Raw genomic sequence first — 25,469 nt, 5'->3', positions numbered from 1 at the left:
TCTTCATTGCTTTATTCTAACTTTGAAAAAAATTTAAACCTATTTTAAGATGTTATACCACCCTTTAATTTTCGATTCACTGACGTTAACAAATTTTACACGTTTCCAACGTCAGTTGCTACAGCTGACGTCGATACTTGTATTTTACTTACTGTTTATATACAAGGTTGTTTTTTCATTCATATGATGGCTGGAAGTAATATTTATTAACCTATCTTCTTGCTTTTCCTCAAATATACGAGTCTAAATTATAAAAATGAAAAATTTATTCGATCGGAATATTTATTATATTCTACTTAGTTAATGGAAAAAGGATCCTTTCAATTTTTTTCTTATAAATAATACAGTCTCATTCGAACAACTTATCGTATTTCATAAAAGGTTTTAAATTAATATTTTACGATAATGTATTTGTTAGTCTAAAATAGACCTGTGAAACTTGGGTTCAGTGACAGAATAATGATAAGGAATTGCATCTAAATTACTCCTCCCACTCTTACGCTGGAAAAGATTTACACTTTGCAGGAATGCATATACATACATTGTTTTTTTTTGTTTTATGTTATACCGGGTGTCAAAAAGTTACGCGAATCAAAAATATTAAATAAATTTATAAATATATATAAATAATGAAATATGTATTTAATTAATAGATTTTATTCAACTTTTATTTAAATTAGAATAAAATAAATTTTTTGGAATAAAAAGTTCATTTTACATTTCCACTACAACAAAACTCTTAAAAAATCAAGCATAACGAATTTTTAACTAAGGATTATATACCTGGTTAAGAAGAGATTCAGTGTTACCAAAAGTAATCTCCCGACATATATCTCCTACCAAAGTTGTATTTTCATATTCAGATTTCGTGTCTTTGTTAACTATTATTATTTATATATCTGCATAAGATCAGGTAGATTATAGATATATATATTTTTTAAATTTGCAGTAATATTATTGTTACTAGTTTATTATTTACTTACACCGCTGATTATTTACAGGTGGTGCACGAAATGATCCGACATTTATTTTGGCAATAGTTGTTTAGGTTAATAATTATTAATGTATTTGAGAGTAAGCGCGAACGGCCTACACATGTTCGTTCTCCACAGAATGTCGAAGCTGTCAAAGCAGTGTTGTTGAGGCGTCCGGGCAAATCAACAAGAAAAGAAACAGCACAACTTAAGACTTCTAGGAGATATGTGTAGCGAATTTTAAAAACTGACTTGCATTTTTATCCGTACAAAATAACTATCGCCGAAATTAACGGTTGACAACAAACATTAAAGAATGGCATTTGCTGAACGGGCTGTGAACCAAGACGCATTGTTAACAATGTCTGGTTTTAAGATGAGGCACATTTTCACCTAGACGGGGTCGTTAATAAACAAAATGTGTGTTTTTAGGCTTCCGAAAATCCACACACGCTTCATAAAAAGGTGCATCATGCTGCAAGAATTACGGTACGGGTCGCTATCTCAAGTCACGGGATTATAGGGCCATTATTTTTTGAACAGACAGTGAACAGTGAAATTATCTAAACATGCTGCGTAATAATTTTGTTCCTCAGCTTCTTGCAAAAAGGTTTCAATTAGAAAAGGAGTTGTTCATGCAGAATGGAACCAGACCGCGCACACCAAATGCCGTTTTATACTTTCTGCATGAAACTTTTAATACAAATGTCATTTCAAACCGATTTCCTAATCGTTTAGCGTGTGGACAGAACTGGCCCTCGAACACTCCTGATTTGAATCAGTGTGATTATTTTCTTTGGGGATTTCTAAAGGAAAAGATTTTCCCTAAACATCCTCTTACAATGATGGAACTGCGAGTACTGGTCATTGAAGCGTGCAACGAGGTAACCGAGGACATGCGTCATCGAGTTATTAACAACATAGGAGTTCGTGTTGAAAAAGTTGTTAGACGTGATGGTGGTCATATTGAGCATGTGGTAAGCAGAACGTAATCTCCAGGTTTATAGTAAACATGTTATATTTTACTTTTGTGCATTGCGATTCATATAAATACTTTTTATTAATAAAATCAAATGTTCGAGCATTTCGTGAGCCACCTTGTATGATGTAAAATCAATTGGTTGGAACTTGAGTATTAATTAATAATAAACTAGAAACATAATTAATAATATTCTATCAAAATCGAATAAATTTTTATTATTCGATTCCGGGAAAAATCCTACTCAAAAGCTTTCTTCATGCTGACATGTTTCCACATTAATATTATTCCTATTACCTTTTTTTATTAATTGAATGCATCACATATTTTATATTATCACATAAATTTATGAAAACTGATATATTTATATGAGTAAGAAATAAGAGAAATAATTTTAACAGACGGCAATAAAAGGAGGAGGTTCTCAATTCAAACTTTTTTTCTAAAAGGAGTAAAAGTCTCTTTACTTTTCCACAAATATCCGTTTTACTTTTCTGTCATCATAGCTTTAGAGCTATGCTGCAGTAAGGAAGGAGTAATCGGCCAAAAAATGGGGTATGGTTTTTTTTCATTTCTCGACGTTTCATGACCCAGGGACCCCAACCCAAAAAACAAAAAAAAGTGGTTGTAATGTACGTACGTATCGTACGTGTGTTTGAAGTTTAATAACTTCTGATTTTAATTTTTTTGAGTTTTTTTTGGAAAATCGATTTTGATGAAATTTTGTACAGACACTGTACATAGGGCGGGCAATTTGTTGTTAAAATTTTGATGTCAATATCTCCAGCGGATAGAGTATATAGTTTTTTGGGGCCAATTTTCTAAAAATTTTGCAAACCATTACCCCACTTTATTAAGCTAAGTACATCCAATCATGCTTATCTTATCATTTTTAATAAAGTTTTCCTCAACATTCCCCCTTCCCAAAAAAATCGAAAAAAGCTATCTTTTTATTTATTGTATAGAATTTTTTACGTTTCCTAGGCATAGTGCAAATGACTCAATAAAACTTAAAATAAAAATACTTTGGGGACAATATTGGTGGTAGGGGTGCCGAAAAAAGTTTAATGGTATCGATTTTTTTTTAAATTTTTAAAATTATTTAAAAATATTTAATATTCATTTTTAATATTATTAAAAGTTTAAATAATAAACTTTTATTTACAATATTATAATAAAATTTCATCATAATTCATCCCCCCCCCCAACTCTCAAAAAAGAAATCTTAGGCAACTTTTTATTATTTGTATATTTTTTTTAGTTTCTTTCCTGTAAAATAGCAAACGTAGAAAAATCAAGAGGTGGAGGTGGAAGAAAAAATAAAAGAATTCAGATTTTTTGAATTTTTAAAACCTTTTTAGTTTATTTAAACATGATAATTTTACAGTAAAACTTCATCTTAAATAACCCACACCCGTCAAAAATAAACTTAAGGTAACTTTTTCCATGTACAATTATTTTATCAATAAGAATAAATAACCAACATCAGGAAAGTATTGCAATTTTACGTTATCTCTTTGAATTTCTTTTCTCATCATATCGCAATTTTCTCATTTTCGTGTATCTTGAGATGTTTTTTCATACGAATAGCGTTTTTTATTCCATATCCATGTCATAAATTTAAAATAAAACTAAAAATAACTAAAAAGAAAGTACATAATAATGACATTAACTAAAAAAAGTTAATCCACCGGTTTGGTCTAGTGATGAACGCGTCTTCCCAAATCAGCTGATTTGGAAGTCGAGAGTTCCAGCGTTCAAGTCCTAGTAAAGGCAGTTACTTTTATACCGATTTGAATGCTAGATCGTGATATCGGTGTTCTTTGGTGGTTGGGTTTCAATTAACTACACATCCCAGGAATGGTCGAACTGAAACTGTACAAGACTACAGTTCATTTACACCCATACATATTATCCTGTGAAGTAATTCCCGGAGGCTAAAACAGGAAAAAAAAATTAATGTATAAAACCGACTTAAAAAAACAATCCTAAAAGAAAAAAATAATATTTTATTTCAATTTTAAGTTTTTGCCAAAGTAAAAGTTATAAATCGATGGAACTTTTAAATTTAAAGAATTGAATGAATTATTTTTGTTTTTAATGCAATTTTTTAAATTAAACTTTTCAAAAAATTTATTTTGACTTTTAAAAAACTATTTTAAAATTCTTCGTTATATTTTTAAAATTCAGATTTTAAAGTAATTAGGAAAATTATTTATATATTACCGTGCTTCCAAAACTAAGTAATAGGCAATCTTTTGTAGTTGTCAGTAATTGGTTGCGTTCACTTGTTTGTCTGGTTAGTTTATTTATTCATTACGAGAAAATTTACATTTAACATCAACGTTTCTCGCACATATAAAATTAAGGGGTGGTATGACAGCGTAAATTTATAATTCTTTTAACCAACGGATTATTTACGTGTAGGGTTTATAAATTACGTATAGAACAGTAATGTAATACAAATTAGCACTTTTATATTTAATTATTTATTTTTATTCTACTTTGATCTAAAAATTAGCATCTTCTCTTGTCTAATTTTTTAAATCTGTATTAAACTTGAACATTTGATATAAAATGTTTTTATTATTAAATCTATCATCTTTAGTTTAATTTTTATATGATATTAAAAAGAGGGTTATTTATAAAAAAATAATACATTGTATATAACGGTCATAAATTTATTTATGCAATAATATTGGTATAAAGCCCATTTTTTCATTAATTCATTTCAATTTTTTATGAAAGTGAAATGGATAACGCTGAAAGTTACATATTTAATCGTTCATCCAACTAAACGTAACTCTAATCGTTACCCTTTATTGGATAAACCACAAAACATTTCAAAAACTTAAAAGAATCTATTTATATTTGGTGTGTAATGAAATTATAAATGATCAAAGTATCCGCAAGAAGCACAGACATTATTCTCTTCTTTTGAAATTTATTATCAATATTGCCACTTCCTAAATATTTTTTTAAAAATCATTTGACAATAATTTAAAATTATGTGGCTGTTATTCGTATTTAGAGTAAAGTAAACATCTAAGAGAAAATCTTAATGAATTTAATTATTTTGGATGAAAGTTTCCATTACAGAATGAAAGAATAGGGATTTAAAGTGGTTTTACTAGCGTTTTAAGAAACGAGCGGAGTTGTTCATCAAAATAACATCACCATCTTCTCTTTTAACATCGTTATTCGCTTCGTACGGCTAAACAAATAGATTTTACTTTGCTTTCGTTTTAAAATTTAAGTGCTAATGCCACTTAACTTAAAACTTTAGTATCTGAGGAATTAAAATACATTCAGTATTTAGGAACCAGATTTCCAACACGCTCTTTTCCTTTCACCGGCGTCACTATTTCTTTATTTATAATATCCGTTACGTAAGAGATTTTAAATATTAACCCTAATCTAGACTATGTATTTCTTTTATTATTTAATGGGCAGAGTAGTGTAAAATTAAAAAAAAAACATTTAAAATCAGTACTGGAATTGCGAATAAAAGCTTGAAAATTGCGTTTTTATGTTTTTATGTTCTTATTTTTATTTTCATCCTCTTTTAATGCCAACCGGAGTATATTCCAGTTCTGCTAAATGTATTTCAGTGAATGAGCAACAGATTTCCTGTGTTCAGCTGCAGGTATAATATTTTTACTAAGTATTTCTAATTATTTCAATATTTCTAGTGTACATTGGTTGTCTGAAAAGTTTTGAGTCTGACATAGAAAGACTTTTTTTTGTTAAATAAAGTTTTATTTTTCAAAAAAGTTTTCTTTCAAGTCAATACACTTTTTCCAGTCATGTTCTAACCTATTTAACCCATCCAGATAGTTGCTTGCGTCTTTCTCCGCAAAATAGGCGTTTACGTATGCGATACTTTCTCGTCCGATGAAATCTCTTTCCTCCAAGCGAAACTTTAAGGTTAGCAAACAAGAAAAAGGTCGCTTGGGGCCAGATATGGTGAATACGGTAAATGGTCAACGAATTCTAAGTGCAATTCGTGAATTTTGACCATGGTGACCGTCGAAGTCTGAGCAGGCGCATTGTCCTGATGAAAAAAGCACTTCTTCAAATGTGGTCGTTTTTTGCAATTTCTGCCTTAAACTTGTCAAGTAATGATGCGTAATACTGTTCCGTTATTGTTTTACCTTTTTGAAGATTATCGATAAACAGAGTTTCTTTACTATCCCAAAAAAACAGTCGCCATCCAGGGTGATGGAACCATCTTCGTCTATTTCGGAGCAGGTTCACCCTTCGCAGTCCACTGTTTTTGACTGTCTCAGGAGTGCAGTGGTGGATCAACGTTTTATTTACAGTTATGAATCGACGCAAAAAATCTGACTTTTTTGCTTAAACTGCGCCAGCAGGGCCTTGGAAATGTTCATTCGATTGCGTTTTTGATTTAAAGTGAGCAAACGCGGCACCCAACGCGCGGATATCTTACGCATATCCAATTATTCAGTTAATATATGACAAACACGTTCTTTCGATATGCCTATAGCCTCTGCTATCTCTCTTAACTTAATTCGTCAGTCGCTCTCTGTACCATTTGATGAACGTTTTCGATGATATCGGTGGTGGTTGCAGTTTTTGGTCGCCCCGAACGCTCATCATCAACCAAGCTGGTACGACCATGTTTAAATTCAGCTGCCCATCTTTTCCCTGTGTCAAATGATGGGACAGAGTCCCCGTAAACAGCGTCCAACTCGGTTTTAATTTGCGTAGACATATTGCCTTCAAATGAAAGTATTTAATCACGGCACGATATTAAATTTTTCCCATTTTCACAAAAACACTCACAATGACTTACTCAAACGATTATCAAACAACAACTGAGCGTCCAGAATGGCTGAAATTTTAGTGACTACCTTTCAAGGCGTGCGCGAATACATTCCCTAACTTTTGTTGACGAGTGCTGCCATCTTCATGTTGAGGCTCAAAACTTTTCAGATAAACATCACTGAAGCATGAAGGCTTATGAGTGTAGTATTTGTAAGGGAAATTTGAAGGGTTTGAAAGACACAAGTGTGATTGGAACTAGTACAAATGCTTTATTTTCACTTTTGTTGACTTGTACTAGTTAACAGTTTTTAGATTATAAGAACAATTTCAGCAGTGAAAAATAAACTGTTAATTATACGCGTGATTATTTAAGAGCGATCAGTTTATGTAGCATTGATAGAATCGAAATTATTTAGACGTTAACGTTAGCGACAGTCAAACTTTTTCGCTTTTACGCGAATAATGACTGCAGGAACTAAGTAGAGGTGTAGCCAGCTATAATATTTTGACGTAAAAATAACGCTGTACCATTTAAAGAAAATATTTTATCGTTCTTGAAATATAAAAGAATATTACTGTACAGAAGAAAGTCATCTTTAGAGACATCTGAATCCATTAGTAAATCAGATATCCATCAGACAATTTCCAGCAATTAGAATATGACGATGTAATTGAAATATAAATCTATAATATTATATTTCATTTCTAAAATCAGCATCGATTTAATTAATATAATTTTATCATTTTAGTTTTTCCTGAACTAAATTAAATTTTTCCAATTATGAACGAGAAATTTCACGTAAAAATTCCATATCCATGTGAAGTAGCTGACCCCAACCGCTATTTCGAATAAGTTTTGTGGCTTCATACTAGCCACAAAATGTGAAAGTTCTTGACATCTTAACATCATATCTAACGATTATAGTATGATGCTTAGTTTTACGTTTAATATTAATTACAAAAAACCTGACTAAGACTCAAGAACGTAATTTTACATCATGGGACTTGTTGATAAAATAAGCACAGACATAATAATATGCTAGGGGCAGAGAGAAATTACTTTATAAAATGTAATTTTCCATTTTTATTTAGTCGGTATACATTTTTACTCTTATTTAGAGTCTCTGATATCAGAAATGATTTTTTTTTCTTTATTTTCTTTGCTTGTAGAATGTTTCTTGGAATTTTTTTTCAAGGTTATTAATTTAAATAAATAACTCCGAAAAAAGTTGAAAGCCCGACATTATTCTTTTATGTTCGGTGGGGTTAATAACACCTTTGAGTATTCACTTATAAAATTAATAAAATAGGAATATAAATTTTTAAAACGGTTAATATTTTGATCAGCAATTTTTATCGTACGGAGTATATGTATTTTTTACTTCCTTGTACGAAGTAAAGGAAGTATTGTAATCGAGAAAAATGTAGGTTTTCAGATTTCATTGAAAATATCCATTTTGACCATTTTTGTATCCATTTTGACTAGTTTCGGGGTGACGTCTGTACGAATGTATTTTGTATAACTCAAAAACGATTATCGGTAGGATATTGAAATTTTGGATTTAGAACTGTTGTAACATCTAGTTGTGCACCTCTCTTTGATTGCAATCGACTGAACCAAAAATGTCAGTACCAGTCAGGAATTATTTGATTATGCTATGGTACGTTGATAGTTTCATGGTCATTGTTTGTAGCTGTAATGATCTGTTTTACTCTTCTTTATGTTATGAGTAATAATTCTACTTAATAATATTCAACAATAAGAATAACAACATTTTAATGCACGTAATCGACTATGGAGTAATTATTAAAATTAATTTTCATAAATATATTCGCTTCGTTACAAAACATCTGTGTAACAGTAACAGTTAATGCGTATAAAATATTAACTCTGGTAGTGGATATACATGTACTTATATTTGTAGTCACATAAGATAACACTTAACCGTATATGTACGACTGCTTGGCGAATTTTCATAGCATAAAGTTTTGATGTCGGGTATATTGTTATTCTAAAAGAGAAATTTTACTCTAATGATATTTTTTTAATTTAATTAAGTGTGGCTAGTTACTGAAAAATTATGTACAACTGGTAATTTATTTTGATTTATTTAAAGAAATCTAGTTGTACGATAAAAAAACGTACGAACATGCTTTTACCTTGTATGTAATATCTTTCATTTTCTAATTTAATATTTTATGCAACTGCTACTCTTTTACAATTTGAAGAAAATAATACGTACTCTTTAAAAAGTAATTAACTGTACTGAAAATTATTACAGAAATGAGTAGAGTAGTTAATTATTAATTAGACGGTAATGCAGCTGTCAAAATACAAATACCATTATTTTTGTTTAAGTTGTTCGTTTCTTAAAGTAGTATTAGCTAAAGAAGGTAATAAATAACTTCTTATAACTTTACGTTATAAATAAAATTTTACATAAAACGTTATACGTAAAATTTTAATAAGTCGTTTATATGATTTGAAATTGCATTTTCTTGACCGGGCGCTATCATTCTCCCGAGTCTAGAATCATTATTCCTCGATATTCTGATCATTTTCTGGATAGCTAGAAGTAGTTAAAAAATATGAATAAGATACGATGTATATTTATACAGTTTATAGCGTTTATAACATATTTTGCCACTCGTTACCTTAAATAGTTACGTGGTTAAGTTTTTCCACATTTATGTAATTATGTGCCGGCGTTATGCAGTGCAATTTAAGGGAAATCACTTCATCGTCATCACGTAGCCTTAGCCTCAATATACCTACTGAGGTTACGGAGGCTGTGAACACACACATACACACATATTTTGGTGACGCAAAAAAAACTCCGTTAAAAACTGGCAAAACTAAAAGTATTTTTTTTTGTGTTAATCAAATAGTCAATTAAAACAATTTAATAAATAAAATGCCTAATTTTTTTCATACTTTCTTCTACAAATAGCGTTTCCTATGGTCAACGAAACATGATGTTACTTACCCATATTATACAATTAAATTATATATAAAAACACGAATAATATGGTTTGCTTAAAAAAGGGACATTTTACTCTAAAATCGCCATCTTAAATACTTTTCCCGTTCCACGTACAATAATTATAAATTCATAACCTTCCTTCATTAAAGAGCGAGATAAAGGGTACTTCGTGGTGTCCTACACGATTAAAATTTTAAACTCAAACAGGTGCAACTGAGAAAATATTTCGTAATTATCTTATAAGTGCGTAAAGTACTAAGTGTACCGTAAGTATACACAGTATTAAGTATTCAAAAAATTGGGTTTATCTAGATAAACTCTACAAGACTAAGGCTTCAAATCATCGTGTAGGTACATTTTTTAATATCCAAATCAAATTACAGAATCCATATGAAGTTAGAGGAGTTGGGATTAAAACTGGTAGGTATTACACTTGTCATATATTATTTGTATAAGAATCTTATTTAAAAAAAATTAAATAAATTGATTTTTAATCACCCTAATATTTATGCAACATCCACTTGAATTTTTCTACAAATTTGTTCAGATTTTGATTTTCCTTTATTATTATAATTGTGTACCTTGTTCGTATCTGTAAATATCCCATGGAAAACAAATCACATTTAGTATTTTATAAAAAATTACAAGTCACTTCATTTAACCTTTCAAAAATTGAAGAATATAATACATACAAACAAACACATGCAGCGCGCGCGTCCCCCCCCCCACATACGTATGTATATATATATATTCACACATACATTCACATATATATATATATATATATATATATAATGAAATAAATAGACAATGTATATTTTAACATTGTATTGTTTCGTAGCATTACTAATCATACATTTGTTAAACAAATAAACATAGCATTAACATCCTATAAAATGTTTTGTTTACAATCCCAACATTTTTAAGTGCATATGTTACAAACTACATTACATTAGCTAGCCAATCATATGGGTCGCTAAATAATGAATCCAAGATAATTAAAAAATTATTTATTAAAATATTTTCTAATTTATATTTTACCTTTTTTCAAGAATAAAATGTCATGGATTTATTGTTTTTAGTAGCTAAATTCATCGGACAACTATGCGATGTTGTTTGTAACATATAACACTTGTAATAAATTAGATTGTAAAGAAAACTTTTTGAATTTTATTTATATTTTATATTTAATAAAAGATTAACCTTAGGAGACAAAAAAAATATTAAAATGAATGTTGTCTGTGTGTAATTCATGTTATGAATCCAGCCAAGAAAATATGATGTAAGTTATTTATATGCATATATATATAAAATACAAACTTTATGTTTATGTGCTCACACACACACACACACACACACACACACACACACACACACACACACACACATGTATATATATATATATTTTTTTTTTTTAATTATCCTATAAGAGGTTTGAATTGAAAGTGATTGTGTACCTGCCATTTTCAATGCCATTAGGATTTTGTTGGGATTTTTTTTCCATTTTACTGAAAATAAAAGCTATAATAGTAAATTAGGATCACATCTTCCGAATTCATATCATAAATTCTGAATGTCATACAAGAGCTCTGGATTCGATTCCTCTTTCAGACTTGGAACTGATTACTTAATATTCACTTTATAATTATTTCTTTTTATAAACTAAAAATATTATTCACTTTAAAATTTATGGTAACTCTAATATATATATATATATTAGAGTGTTGTGGGAAGTGGAAAAGTGTTGTGGGAAGAATGTTACGTTTACTCCTAAAAATATGGTTGAAAATTGAATTTTTAATCATTTTTTATTTATTCTTATACCTGTTATTAGTGGGAATCAGTGAATGATTCTTGCTATAATGGCGAATACTGCTCCTATAGATAGTACATAATGAAAGTGGGCTACAACATAGTATGTATCGTGTAAAATTACGTCAATTGAAGAGTTGGCTAGAATCACTCCTGTTAATCCTCCAATAGTGAATAAAAATACAAATCCTATAGATCAAATTATCTGGGGTGATTTTTTTTTTGTTATTCCTTGTATTGTGGCCATTCATCTGAAGATTTTAATTCCTGTTGGTACTGCAATAATTATAGTTGCAGAGGTGAAGTATGCTCGTGTGTCAATATCTATACCTACAGTAAATATGTGGTGTGCTCATACAATAAATCCTAAAATACCAATTGCTAGTATTGCATAAATTATTCCTAGATGACCGAATGTTATTATTTTTCCTCTTTCGTTAGTAATAATGTGGGAGATTAATCCGAATCCTGGTAGGATTAAAATATATACTTCTGGATGTCCAAAGAATCAGAATAAGTGTTGATATAGGATTGGGTCTCCACCTCCTGTGGGGTCGAAGAATGAGGTATTAAAGTTTCGGTCTGTTAATAGTATCGTAATTGCTCCAGCTAATACTGGTAATGATACTAGTAGTAGAACTGCTGTAATTAGGACTGATCAACAGAAAAGGGGTATTTTTTCTATAGTTATTCCTTTTGGTCGTATATTTATTGTTGTTGAAATAAAATTAATTGCTCCTATGATTGATCTTAGTCCTGCGATGTGAAGGGAAAAGATAGTTAAGTCTACTGAAGGTCCTGAATGTGCAATTTGGGCTGATAGAGGAGGGTAAACAGTTCATCCTGTTCCTGATCCTGACCCTACAATTGATCTTGCAATTAAAAGTGTGATTGATGGTGGTAATAATCAAAATCTTATGTTATTTATTCGTGGGAATGCCATGTCTGGTGCACCAATTATTATAGGTACTAGTCAGTTTCCAAATCCTCCAATTATGATTGGTATTACCATAAAGAAAATTATAATGAATGCGTGTGAGGTTACGATGGTGTTATAAATTTGGTCATTTTTAATTATTGATCCTGGTTGTATTAATTCTAATCGGATAATTATTCTTCTTATTGTTCCAAGTAATCTAGCTCAGAGCCCAAAAATAAAATAAAGAGTTCCGATATCATTGTGATTTGTTGAAAATATTCATTTATTCATTGAGAATGGGATGGCTGATTTAGGTGATAGATTGTAAATTTATTTAAGGTTTTAAATCTCTCATTATTTGTCTTGTATTCAATTATGATTCTATATTGCAAATATAGAGGTGCATTTACTTGCTAAGGCTTATTTATAATAATAATTTTAACTTTGAAGGTTAATAGTTTTTTAACTTAAATCCTTATTTTTAGTTTAATTTAAAAATTATTATTATTGGAATTCCTGTTAAATTTAAGATAATTGGGATAATTGATTCTTTTTTTATTATTTTTTTTATTTTTTATTTATTTGATTTGGTTATTGTAGGAATTATTATGTTCAAGTATATGTATGTTGACATAATTGATGAAATTAGTATAATTAATGGAATTGATGGTGCTATACAAATTGTTGATTTTATAATTATTCATTTTATTAAAAATCCTGCAGTTGGAGGTATACCTCTTATTGATAATGATGAAATTATTAGAGATGTTTTTGTTAAATTTGTTTGAGTATTAATTTGGTTTAAAAAATTGATATTATTTTTTTTGAACGTGTTTATTATGGTTAAGTTGATTATGGTATATAAAATTAATAGAATAGTAAATTGTTGTTTTGAAATTATTAACGAAAAGATTATTACTGGTGAATTTGAAATTGATGAATATGCTATTAATTTTTTTAGTGATGTTTGTTTTATTCCTGAGATTGGTGCTATGATTATTGATATAATTATTGATGTTATTATTAGTTTAATTCTAGTTATTTGGGTTGCAATAATTGTAGGGATAATTTTTTGTATAGTTATCATTATTATACATATCTCTCATCTTATTATTTGTATGATTCTTTGTACTCATAGGTGGAATGGAATTATACCTATTTTTATTAAAATTCTCATTATTATATATATTTATATATATATATATATTTTAGCTTTATTGAAAATGTGAATATGTTAAAAAAGATTTTTTAATTAATTTCGTAAATACTGATCAATAATGTTACTTAATTTTACCTAAAAATTATTCCTTTTTGACAACAATTAATTAATCTTGTTAAAAACAAGCAAGATATGTGTTACAAAAAAAAAATACAGTGAATTACAATTAAATAAGTTTTAGACCAGTTAATTTATATAATCTTTAAATTATATTAAGGAAATAATATGTATTTTACGCGACTTAAATTGTTACCATTGTTACCACATATGCTTAACTTAATATCGGCGGAAGGCAACGGTAGCAGCTCAGATGTCAGCGGGGCGAAGTATACGTACGCGCTGGTACAAGCGTCACTCCCACCGCGCAGTTCTCCCACCGTAGCGGCGCTGCGCCCCACCACTATTAACTATTTATATTTACACTGTACTAGTAATACTATATACTACTTATTAAGTTTACATATATTTTAACTGTATTCAATGAAAATTATTTAAAAAAACACAGCAGTATACGAGTATTTAATCAAAATACACTTCGTGCTCACCAGCTGTTATTATGTCTGTGAATATGAAACTCGACTGCATAACTTCAATATTATACTTTTTCTGCAAAAAAAATCCTTTTTTATTAAATATGAGTATGCGTGCGTGTGTGTGTGTGAGTGAGTGAAACGATTTTAAGCACAAATCCGATATAAAAGTAAAATTTCAAATATGATTTATAGTTTACTTTTTACCCTTCATCACATTTTGCGTAAATTTACTTTTTAAAAGTTTAAAAATTATCAGTATATATTAAAATATGAATTTTGGCATAAAAGATTGCATATTCATAAACGTCTCGTGCATATACGAGTATTCGCCTCGTCGTTTTCAATTAAATTTCAAGTACAGATATTAATAAGTTTATACGCTTCTCACCAGATGAAAATCATACGATAATACGAGTGGTCTGACATTGTTGACCGGATTATGCGTAGTACGGACTTGTAAAATTTTAATTAGGTTAAGTGGACACAGGTGAATAGTTACCAATTCCTCGCGATGGATTCACTACCTTGGTGGTGTACGAAACCGTACTAGTTTAGTTCTGACGTAATCATTTGATGCTGAAAATACGTAGGTGGCTTTTTTTCCCTCTCTCATAATTTCAGTTTACATCTCTTTCTCTCTTGGTTTTTTAAATCTCTTTTTCTTTCCAAATTTAAAAGATCCTGAATGAAACTAAAATTAGATTTAAACTACATCGAATCTGAAATACAATAGGTAAAAATAGGTTCTTACTGTTAATCTATTCGTACCGCTGTTCAAATTTGCAAATACAGCTAAGTTGGCTATCGATAAATAACCTTTACTTTGTGTAAATTAAATAAAAGTAAACGTTGGTTTTTTGTAAATATATTTTATTAATTCAGTTTTACAGTAGTTGTTTTTCTATGTTTAATGTAGCATTTTGGTTTATTTTTTGAATAGCAAGAAAATTAAACTATTTGCTCGGATTTATATACCTAGTATGAAAGAGACCATTAAAAAAAAACTACTTTGTACCTAACATATATCGAATGAGTTAATAGTAATTCTCATGGATTACTTTTATTTGATTCATTTAAAATCACTTTATAGCTGCATATTAATTACGAGACTTAAATACCGTTGTAAGGTTCTTTAACTATTTACTTGAAGGAAAGTGTACATTTTTATGATAATGAGGGAAAAATTGTCATGTTTTTTAATAGTTCACAAAAAATAGTATGAATTACAAATTTAAAAATTGCATAATTGTATTTAGTAACCAATTATTACTTAGCAATAATTAACTATTATTTGTTGTTAATTACAATCTCGAATGCTTATCGATTGGAGCCATAGAATAGTCACTAGCTGCTAAAGTAGAAGTTGTAAATTCGATTCTTGTAGTAAAGTTACGAATTTATAAGATTCTTACTTTATTGTAACGTTATTATATTTCAGCCGTTGTAAATGAATTAAATAAAGTAGGAGGTCTCAATCCCAGTTTCCTTTTATCTCGTAAATTGAAAAACCTACTGAATATTAAGTATTAACTTGAATTTAGGGTTTGTGGAGTGATTTTTACAACTAGTTTTAAATGAATAAATTAATAATTAATATAATCCACCCTACCAGCACGTTGATATGTACTGTAAATCTTTCGGCTTCCTTGGAAGCCATCATCAGGAGTTAAAATTAACACATTTTAAATCAAAAGTTTAAAAAATGATAGTTAAAATTAAAAAAAATAAAACAGTAATGACTGTTCCGGTCCTACTAGTAGGACCGAGACGTAGTGATTGTTTTTAAATTTTAACTATGAACTTTTTAAACTTTTGACTTTAAATCTATTAATTTTAACTTCTGATAATGCTTCCAAGTAAACCGAAAGATCTACAGTACATATCAACGTGCTGATAAGGTGGATTATATTAACTGTTAATTTATTCATTTAACATATCAGCGGTACCATGTTTGAGAAATTACCTATAGTTTTATTTTCGTTACCCAACTTTATTTAAACAAAATTAAATTATTGATTATTAAAATTTGATTCAGGTGATTAGTAAGAATTGTAAGTTCAAGGCAGTAATCAGCCATTTAAAACATTTTCTGATCTAAAGGTGTTATATTAGTTTTGTTTTGAGGGTTAATAATGTTTCCCTTTTAGAAAAAAATAATAAGTTCGTCTTGTAAACATGTACTGTATTGTGCATTACAATACAGTAAATGTTTACAAGTACTGTATTTTTTACATCTTACAATTTAAACTTCATCTTTCATTTCATTTAACTTTTTTTGTGTTAAAATCAAATTGAAAATAAGTATATAACCGATATTAAAAACTAAATACGGGTTAGATAAATAAAAAACTCCAGCAGCAAGGGAATGATGTTTAAGATCTGTAATAAATAGGGGAATTAAACATTACCTACATATTTCTATGTTTCGTTCCGGAATACTTATGAAAACAAATGAAAACAACTATCATTAAACATGACGAATTTTTCATTCTTTAACGTTTGATAATTTTAAAATGTAAGTAAATTTTTGAGATATTAGTGAGTGACCCATTTTATGAGAACAAAGAGAAATTCGGCTATAAAAGAAAAATAGACGTTACAAAACAAAGTTTTTCTTTTAAATGCTCTAAATTTCCACTGAACGATTGAACAAGTTAACTGAATCAAAACTTTCTTTCTGTTTAACATTACCCACTGGACCGGATTTATAATACGTACTGTAATACTAAACTACTAAAAATAATGAGTACTTTATAGTTTCAAAACAAAGTAGTTTACTTGATTCATACTGTATTATACATTATAAATGTATTATAAATGTATGTATAAATGTATTATAAATGTACATTATAAATGTATGTATTATACAATATAAATGCGCACTAATGTAAATACGTATACTAATAAATATCGAGAAATGAACTGCCAAACAAAGACCGAATTGAATCTGTATTCATTAGGTATCAGTAATTAAGCAAACAAAAAATAAACAAATAATTAACTATATGATATTAAAATAAATGGTAAAATCTCTTATATTGAAACTTAAGCTATTTTATTTTTTCTTTAGTTTATTGGATTTCTTTTATTATTTTTATGTTTGTGCACATTAAAAGGACAGTTTTTAGATTTTTCGAATTAAATTAGTTAATTTTTGTTTTTACTTATGACACGTTTTTATTTCTACCTTAGTTTAGATACAATTGTGATTATATTGAGACCATGCTTTGGTATTTTTAGGTAGATTTCATAAGAAAGCTAAATAACTGTAATGGGTACCGTGATTCAACTCCCAGAAAATTTCGACATATCTTCACGTTTCACATCCCCCAGACCCTAAAACTACAGTACGCTCAAAATTTTATATATAAATATATATTTCACTTTCTTGTGGACACGATAACTGCCGTAATTTTGCGCCAATCACTTTCAAATTGTTCCGTAAAAATAACTCAACCGAAAATCTCGATCAAGTTCGTTAACGGCCAAAATCGAACCGTGGGGGAGGAAATGGGGTGGCTTTTTTGAAAAAAACAACAAAATATCGCTATAACTTTATTATGAAGAAAATTATCGAATTCGTTTCGATAGTCCCTACTATTCTCTAGATAAGGGCATAAAACTTGTGTAAGTAAAGATTTTTGATATCACCAACCATTGATCCAGAGGGTAGAAAAAACGCGGTTTCAAAGACAAAAAAGTCGTAGCTCCCTTAATAAGCATAGTATCGAATCGATTTAAAGTGGTCGTTAGTCCTCTAAACATTACCAAAAACCTTTGTCTGAAACAAGATTTGATATGACCAACCCTTACGGCAAGGGATGACCAAACATTTGCTAGAATTGTAAGATGGAACTTGTATGCTAAACATATAAAACTTTTTTCACATGTAACCACTGTCATATTGAGTAAATTTGAAGCTTTTTTTAACTTTAAGGTGGACATTTTTTATCCCCTACTTAGCGCAGGTGAAATCTACCTCCGCCTTCCGGCATGCCGAAAGGGATTTTTTTAAATTTGAGTTCACTCCTAATAGCATTTATAGCTTGATACCTAAAAGAAGTCGTAGCATTACAAGTAGAATATTCTATCTTGGTAAAATTAAAATCTGATTGCCTTCAAATACTAGAATAAAAACCAGAACATACATATTAAAACGTCAAAGCTAAATATCTAATAGTTTTTCTCATAATCTCGTAACTGAATAAAAATTGCTCGTTATACTGCTTTTATTCTTCTTAAATAGATAAAATTTAGCTGCCTTAACATAAAATATAATAATTTTTGTCTTGTGTGGAATCAAAAAATTCGATAAATTAAAAATCCTATGAGTTGTTACTTGATAATTAAATATTTTTCTTGTTTGATGAAACCTTTTCGCTGCAATAACATATATATTACCCATCTATACTAATGACATTCCTTGACTGAAGAGTAGGATATGTAAGTTTTCTATACATAACTACGAACTATGTAGCTTAACATAAATTAGCATATTAACGAATAAAATTTTACGAAACAGCGAAGTTATTACTTAGCAATAAAGTTGTTTTTTTTTCAAGTAAAATGCAATTATTCTTAATATTTAACAATGATTTACCGTACATTGCTATTTTACTTTCCTGGCATTGCAGATCTAGAAACTAAGCTACAAGAAGGAATGTAAGGTAATCACTGAAGAAATGGAGTGTGGGTTTTTTTGCATTTCCCAACGTTTCATGGCCCAAGATCCCAAAATACAAGAAAATGTATTGATAATGTTCGTACGTACATGTGTTGGCACATTTGAAGCGTAATAACTTTTAACTAGATTTATCGATTTTAATGAAATTTTGCAGTCTCATGTATATCTGGCAACTCATTGGTAAAAACTTGGGGTCAATATCTTCACAGGGTGGGGTAGGTCTCAAAAGTAAATAAAAAAAAACAAAAAAAACTCCACTTTATACGGAATCTGGCAGAAATAATTCCCCGATTTTCCATAGCTACTGTTGGAGCGCTAATAGTACAGGACGTGGTGTCGGCACGCCATTTTGTAGTGGATTTCTTGGCATTTTAGTACAACCGTGGCATGAAGTGGTAAATATCGCGCTTTCGTTATTGAAATGTATTTTAAAAATGGTTCTGTTATCAACACAGCGATTTTTTCGTTCACTCTTTTAGGTCGACAGGCCGCAGTACCCGATAAGTAGGCAATCCAGTTATGGATATCCAATTTTAGAGATACCGATTCAAGAAGAAACCACCAGGTATGCCACGAAACGTTCGAAACCCGAAAATATTGAAGCAGTTACACAATCCACGTCGCTCAGCTCTTGTACACGCAGCTCCGTTACAAATTTCTGATCAAACTGAAAGGAGAATTTTACACACCGACTTACAGTTTCATCCTTATAAAATGTCGTACAACAGCTAAATGAACGTGACTGTTAGTCACATTGCTTCTTGCCAAACTATTCTAGAAAATGTTCCATTGAACTCGATTTTGCTTCCAAGTGATGAAGCCAATTTTCATTTATCGGGTTGTGTTAACAAACAAAACTTTCGATAGTGGACAGAAATCCCCTACAACTTCATGAGCGCCCACTGCGCTCTGCTCGGTTGCTGAATTTGGAATAATTTGGCTGTACGTTTTTGAGGAAGAAAGTCAATCTGTTACAGTAATTTCTGAATGTCGCGTAACGTTTTTACGCGACATCTTTCTACCAAAAGTTAATGAGGTCGGAAGTCAAGCCGAAAATGTATGGTTTCAGCAAGATGGGGCCACTGCTTACACAGTAAGACAATCAATGAATTAACCTCAGAGAAATGTTTCCCGGATGTCTTATTTTTCAAAAGGAAATAGCCCACGGCCTGCACGGTCACCCGATCTTGCAGCATGTAATTTTCTCTTTGGAGATATATAAAGGCTGAAATCTTTAATCAGAAGCCAAGAACCCTTGATAATTTAAAAGCTACTATCCATCAACAAATCTCTGTAATACCATTTGAAATGACCATTTGAAGTAACGCGAAATTTCAGGGAGAGGTTAAAGACCTGTATAGATAGTGAAGGAAAGCATACGAATGACAAGATTTTTAAAAATTAATAAATGGTATGTGCAAATAAATCGCAAATACTGTTCTTTCAGAATGTATTTAATTTTTTTATAATCCTGTTTTAATGTTTACTTTATTTACATTTCAAATCGGGGTATTTCTGCCGGACTCCGTATTAAGCTCGGTACATAGTTACTTACTTATTTTACCATTTTAAAAAAAATTGCTCTCAAATTCTCCCCTTCCCCAGAAATCGCAAAAGCTTTATTTTTCTTTATTGCACATTTTTTAACCAAACTTTTTTATCCCTTCCTAAGCATAGTAGTAGTTAAGTAGCCCAAAAAAATACTTTGAGAGCATTATTAGAGGTGGGAAAGCCGATCAAAGTTTAAAAATATAGATTTAAAAAAAAAAAAAATTTATGTATCTGTTTTATGTAACTATTTTTTTTTTTTTTTTTTTTCACTAAACATATAAGAATAAATAATCAATGCCAAGAAAGTATAACAACTTTGTTGTCATCTTCTGTAAAAGAATTATTCTATTATCATCATATTTTTATGCTTGAAGCTGCTCCTGAGATTATCATTAGATTCTTATAATGTAAAATTTCATGGACTTTCTTTGGTGGTAATTTAAAATTTGTATAATTCTTTATAGGGTTTGAACTATTAGTGGAAATTATTTATGAAACTTTTGGCACCTCTTTGAAATGTATATTTAGGCCGTCGATGCTTCTGCTTCTTGCTTCGTACAATTCCTTTTCTTTATTTGCTTTTGTAGTGAGGTAATAGAAATCTGTTACTTCATATCTAATTCTATTTAGTAGTATAGTTATATATAATGTATTATATTACGTTCCTCTTAAGTATTGCAATAAAGAAACAGACATTAGTGTTTTTAAATTATTTCTTTAATTTGGTATTTAAAATTTATTCCTTTTTTAATACTTTTATTAAAAGTAAAGCAAATATACATTTACAAAAAAATTCACATAAATCAAATACATCAAAGTAGCAACATACGTGATAAATTACTAATAAATAGAGGACATTAGTCTGGATAATTAATGGTGACGACGCCATACGCTTCTCGCCCTATCTTTTTATTAATTCCCTGGTCTAATCCACCAGATTGAACATCAAATAATTTAAATTATTCAAAAATCTTCAAAATTCCATTTTTTACATTTTTCAACCTTTTTAAGAAAGCTGAGGTTGTTACATGTAGCCCAAAACTAGTTAGAATCTTACCAGTTGTACCAATAAACGCCTATAAAACTTAATCAATTTCTAATATTGTACCAAACAAAGAACTGAATATTTAAGTTCATTTTCCTGTAGAAAGCTTAGACTAAAACAGATTACTGATTTAATCTGACATTACATACGAGTATATGACAAAATTATTATACTTCTATAATGATTAATATTTGATATAATGAAAAATTATATTAAATATAATTGATTGTAAATCAAATTAGGTTAGAACTATAATCCAATCTCAGAAAATTCATTATTATGTACGAGTATTTACATAAATGTCTACATAATATCTACATAAATTTCTACATTTACATAAATATATATCTGTATGGTAATAAAGATATGTGTTATATGATTATTTTTTAAATACATGAGATATTTTACCCCAATTAGGTGTATATAAATCCTATTTAAACGTTAAATCAGGTATAATCGTTAAAAATTTAATAAATCATAACGTAATTACAAACAAAAATCATGCTAAAGCTTTTTTTTAAATTAGAAAACGGATTTCCTTCTTTTTTTTTTAAATTTTCATTGTTATCATAACATTTCCTTAGAATCGGTCATGTGGTCCTGTCACGTTTCTTTTTCATGATTAGGACAAGTCTCCTGTGATTAGGATGTTGTACGTTTTTTCCATTTGTCACTGCTTTAAATTTACTCTTTCAACTCACTGTTGTAACCTTTTATCATCTTTCAGTACATCCTTTACATTTTTCTTCTTTATCTTTTTCGTGTATAAAATTTATATATTTTTTGTTCTTTCTTTTTAAAATCTTTCTTTTTTTAATCTTAATGAACTTTTGTCACGCATGTGGTTCAGTTGTTTAGTGCTGGATTTCACTTCAATGGTTTCAGTAGCAGTAATAATAATAATAATATTCCTTTTATAATAATAGTACTATAAATGTAATATTAACTTTAAAGTGTGTGTGTATGTGTGCGCGTGTGTAGACACGCGCGCGTTTCCATATTATGTATATATATATATACATGCATACATACATGGGTGCGAATGCGCGTGTATGTGTGTTTGAGAAGATGTGTTTTGTATATTCTTGCGAAGCAACGAAATGTGACTTCCCTTTTATAATAATTGACCTTACAGAAAAAAAGCTGACGACACAGTTGTAAGACTTTTCCGTCACGCGGCTTTTTTCTGATACACAGCTTAGACACAACTTAATTTAAAATATATATAATTTTATTTAAATATAACATTTTTTGTGCGCGCGAGCATACCATATTTCATTCGCGCCAGTGTGGCGTTACTAGCAGTCTCTTTAAATACTTTTTTTTATATTTTAAATATTATTAATTTATTTAATTCTACCGCTTACCTGTGACATTACCAAATAGCAGACGACTACAGCAAAACCCACCGGTTAGTCTCGTGGTGAACTCGTCATCGCAAATCAGCTGATTTTGTAGTCGAGAGTTCTAAGGTTCAAACCCTAGTAAAGGCAGTTACTTTTATATGGATTTGAATACTAGATCGTGGATACCGGTGTTCTTTGGTGGTTGGGTTTCAATTAACCGCATAGCTCGCGAACGGTCGACCTGAGACTGTACAAGATTATACACTTCATTTGCATTCATACATATCATCCCCATTCATCCTGTGAAGTAATACCTTACGCTTGTTCCAGAGGAAAACGTCAGTACTACACGTCAGCAATACGTCAGTGCTACACTTGTAGCTAGTTGCTCCTTATGGTAAAAGGGGGTACTAATGACGCACTATACTCGCTTAGCCACTAGTTTATTTTGGAGAATTTTTGGGGTGAGGGTGGGATTTTGCAAAATGTTTTGTGCAAATATTATTTTTTAATCTTTAAGAAATGTGTCTAAGAAAAATAAGACCTTAATTAGGCGAGATCTCGAGACACTATGGGTGACCTTGCTTTACAGCTTCACCCCCTTAACCTTTTAAGTTGAAAATTTAATGGCATCAATGTCCCACATACAGAAGTATTCTGACCAAGTTTGGTTAAAATCGGTCGTGTAGTTCTGTAGATAATAGTTGTGAAACACCTAACACAAACACACACACACACGTACATGCGAACATTTCCATCCGATTTTTTTAATATTTATTGGGTTTCAAAAAACAATATTTGGCTATGGATTCTCATACATTCTGTTATATGTCAGTAGTATTTTTCTGTACTAACTTAAATTTCCCTCCTACAATTCGTAATTATGCCTTCCGCACATGATCTCATCGAAATAATCTACAATTCGAAAATGAAATGAAATCGTACAGATCCGTTAAAATGTAATACAAGGAGTTATGTTATAAAATTCTCAAAATTCATAAATAACGAACCTCAATTTACGAGATACCTTTTTTCAAAATTATAAAACATCTTTAACGGTTTATTTTTTTTCGAAGCGAGTTATCGGCACCTTCAAAAAAAGAAGATAAAATGCTGTTCCAGTATCAATTATAATTTGTTCTATGAAATGAGTTATTAATTTTCATAGTCATCGAAAAAAAATAACATAACTAGTACATATGGTTGTATTCATGTTAATAAACAACTATCGGCCTCGCATGTTTTGACATTTAATAGGCCGAATCTTCCTGAAAAGGTACGAGCTGGCATCCATCGGCTTGATGTACGAGCTTTCATCCCGCAGCCGATGAGATGTTTTAAGTGTCAACGATTCGGACACACAGCAGCAAGATGTGAAGCGCAGGAAATATGTAAATGTGGAGAGAAAACACATGAGGGTTACCCATGTAAAGACCCTCCAACCTGCGTTAACTGTAAAGGGCATCACAATTGTCGTTCAAGAAACTGCCCTACATATAAATTAGAAACAGCAATTCAGGAAGTTAAAACGCTTCAGAAGGTAAGTTATCCTGAAGCAAAGAAGATTGTTAATAAGCGTACACCACGACCATCGACTTCTTATGCAGAAGCAGCGGCTGCCCCTTCCACGTCTAAAATTAACGTGGAGCAGTTGCTTAACACGATGGCACCAAGTCTTGCGACGATGATTGAAAGAATCATTGATTCAAAGATTGAGTCGACTCATCAGAGAAAACAAAGTAAAGATGAGAAGGCTCATCCCCGGACTGACGCCGTTGACATGAGAGACACACCAGCGCCGTTTAAAAAACCAGCTAAATCTGCGATTGTAAAGTCACCAACTTGTGTAAGAATTAAAAATCTTGATTTATCTGACAAAGAGAAACAGATCGCTCCGTCGTGTGGTCACAAATCTAAAGAAATTGTGACAAGAAAACCTGAATCTGCGGAAACAGAGGTGCAAGTTATTATAGAAAAAGCACCAGGCGCAGATGAAATAAAACCTGTACCAATAGAGCCTCCCAAAGCGCAAAGACCAGCTTCGGTGAGAGCATCTATTTCAGCCGGACCCAGTACTGCAGTAGAGATAGAGTCCGGCTCATCCGCCGCGGAGACATCAACGCACATTAATTTAGATTCTTTAGCAAAGATGCTAACAGTGCCGGCGAAAGTTTCATCAACTGACGTCAGCCGAAGAACGTCACTGGCATCCGAAATAGAGGAAGACGATGCCATGTCTGAGGCCTCAGATACGCTGTCATCAGAGGTTGAGGCCGTCAGAAGAATGGAGAAACGTAAAAAAGGATGGCCGAAAGGAAAGCCTAGAAAGTAATTTTATTGGATCAGAAGTTATAAGAAAAGTAAAATTTTGATCATTTTTTGACACATGAAAATGTGAAATTTTGAACCCTTTTTTTATTTTTTTTTTGAAGTGGGATGGGGCTAATGACCAAAGTAGTCGATGCCCCTAAAAACCTCAAAAAAAAAAAAAAAAAAAAAAAAAAAAAAAAAAAAAAACTATCCTTTGTGTAGACTACTGTAGGCCTATTGTTGGCCTACTACTGTAGGCCAACTGTTGCCTACTACTGTAGGCCTAAATTGTTGCCGCATTTTATCAAGTTTTAATAATTTATTT

General features: G+C 30.4%; 1 protein-coding gene and 1 pseudogene across 1 annotated transcript in view; one reads left to right on the top strand and one right to left on the bottom strand.

The window, feature by feature from the left end:
* Ptp36E (protein tyrosine phosphatase 36E) overlaps nt 1-25,469 on the top strand; it is a 489,476-nt gene that overhangs the window by 395,344 nt on the left and 68,663 nt on the right. The gene's annotated exons all lie outside the window — the stretch shown is intronic.
* On the bottom strand, nt 12,026-12,720 carry LOC142320748 (cytochrome c oxidase subunit 1-like; annotated as a pseudogene).

Source organism: Lycorma delicatula, chromosome 3 (assembly GCF_047948215.1).
Source record: "Lycorma delicatula isolate Av1 chromosome 3, ASM4794821v1, whole genome shotgun sequence".
Lineage (NCBI taxonomy): Eukaryota > Metazoa > Arthropoda > Insecta > Hemiptera > Fulgoridae > Lycorma > Lycorma delicatula.
This window is presented reverse-complemented; position numbering and strand designations above follow the sequence as displayed.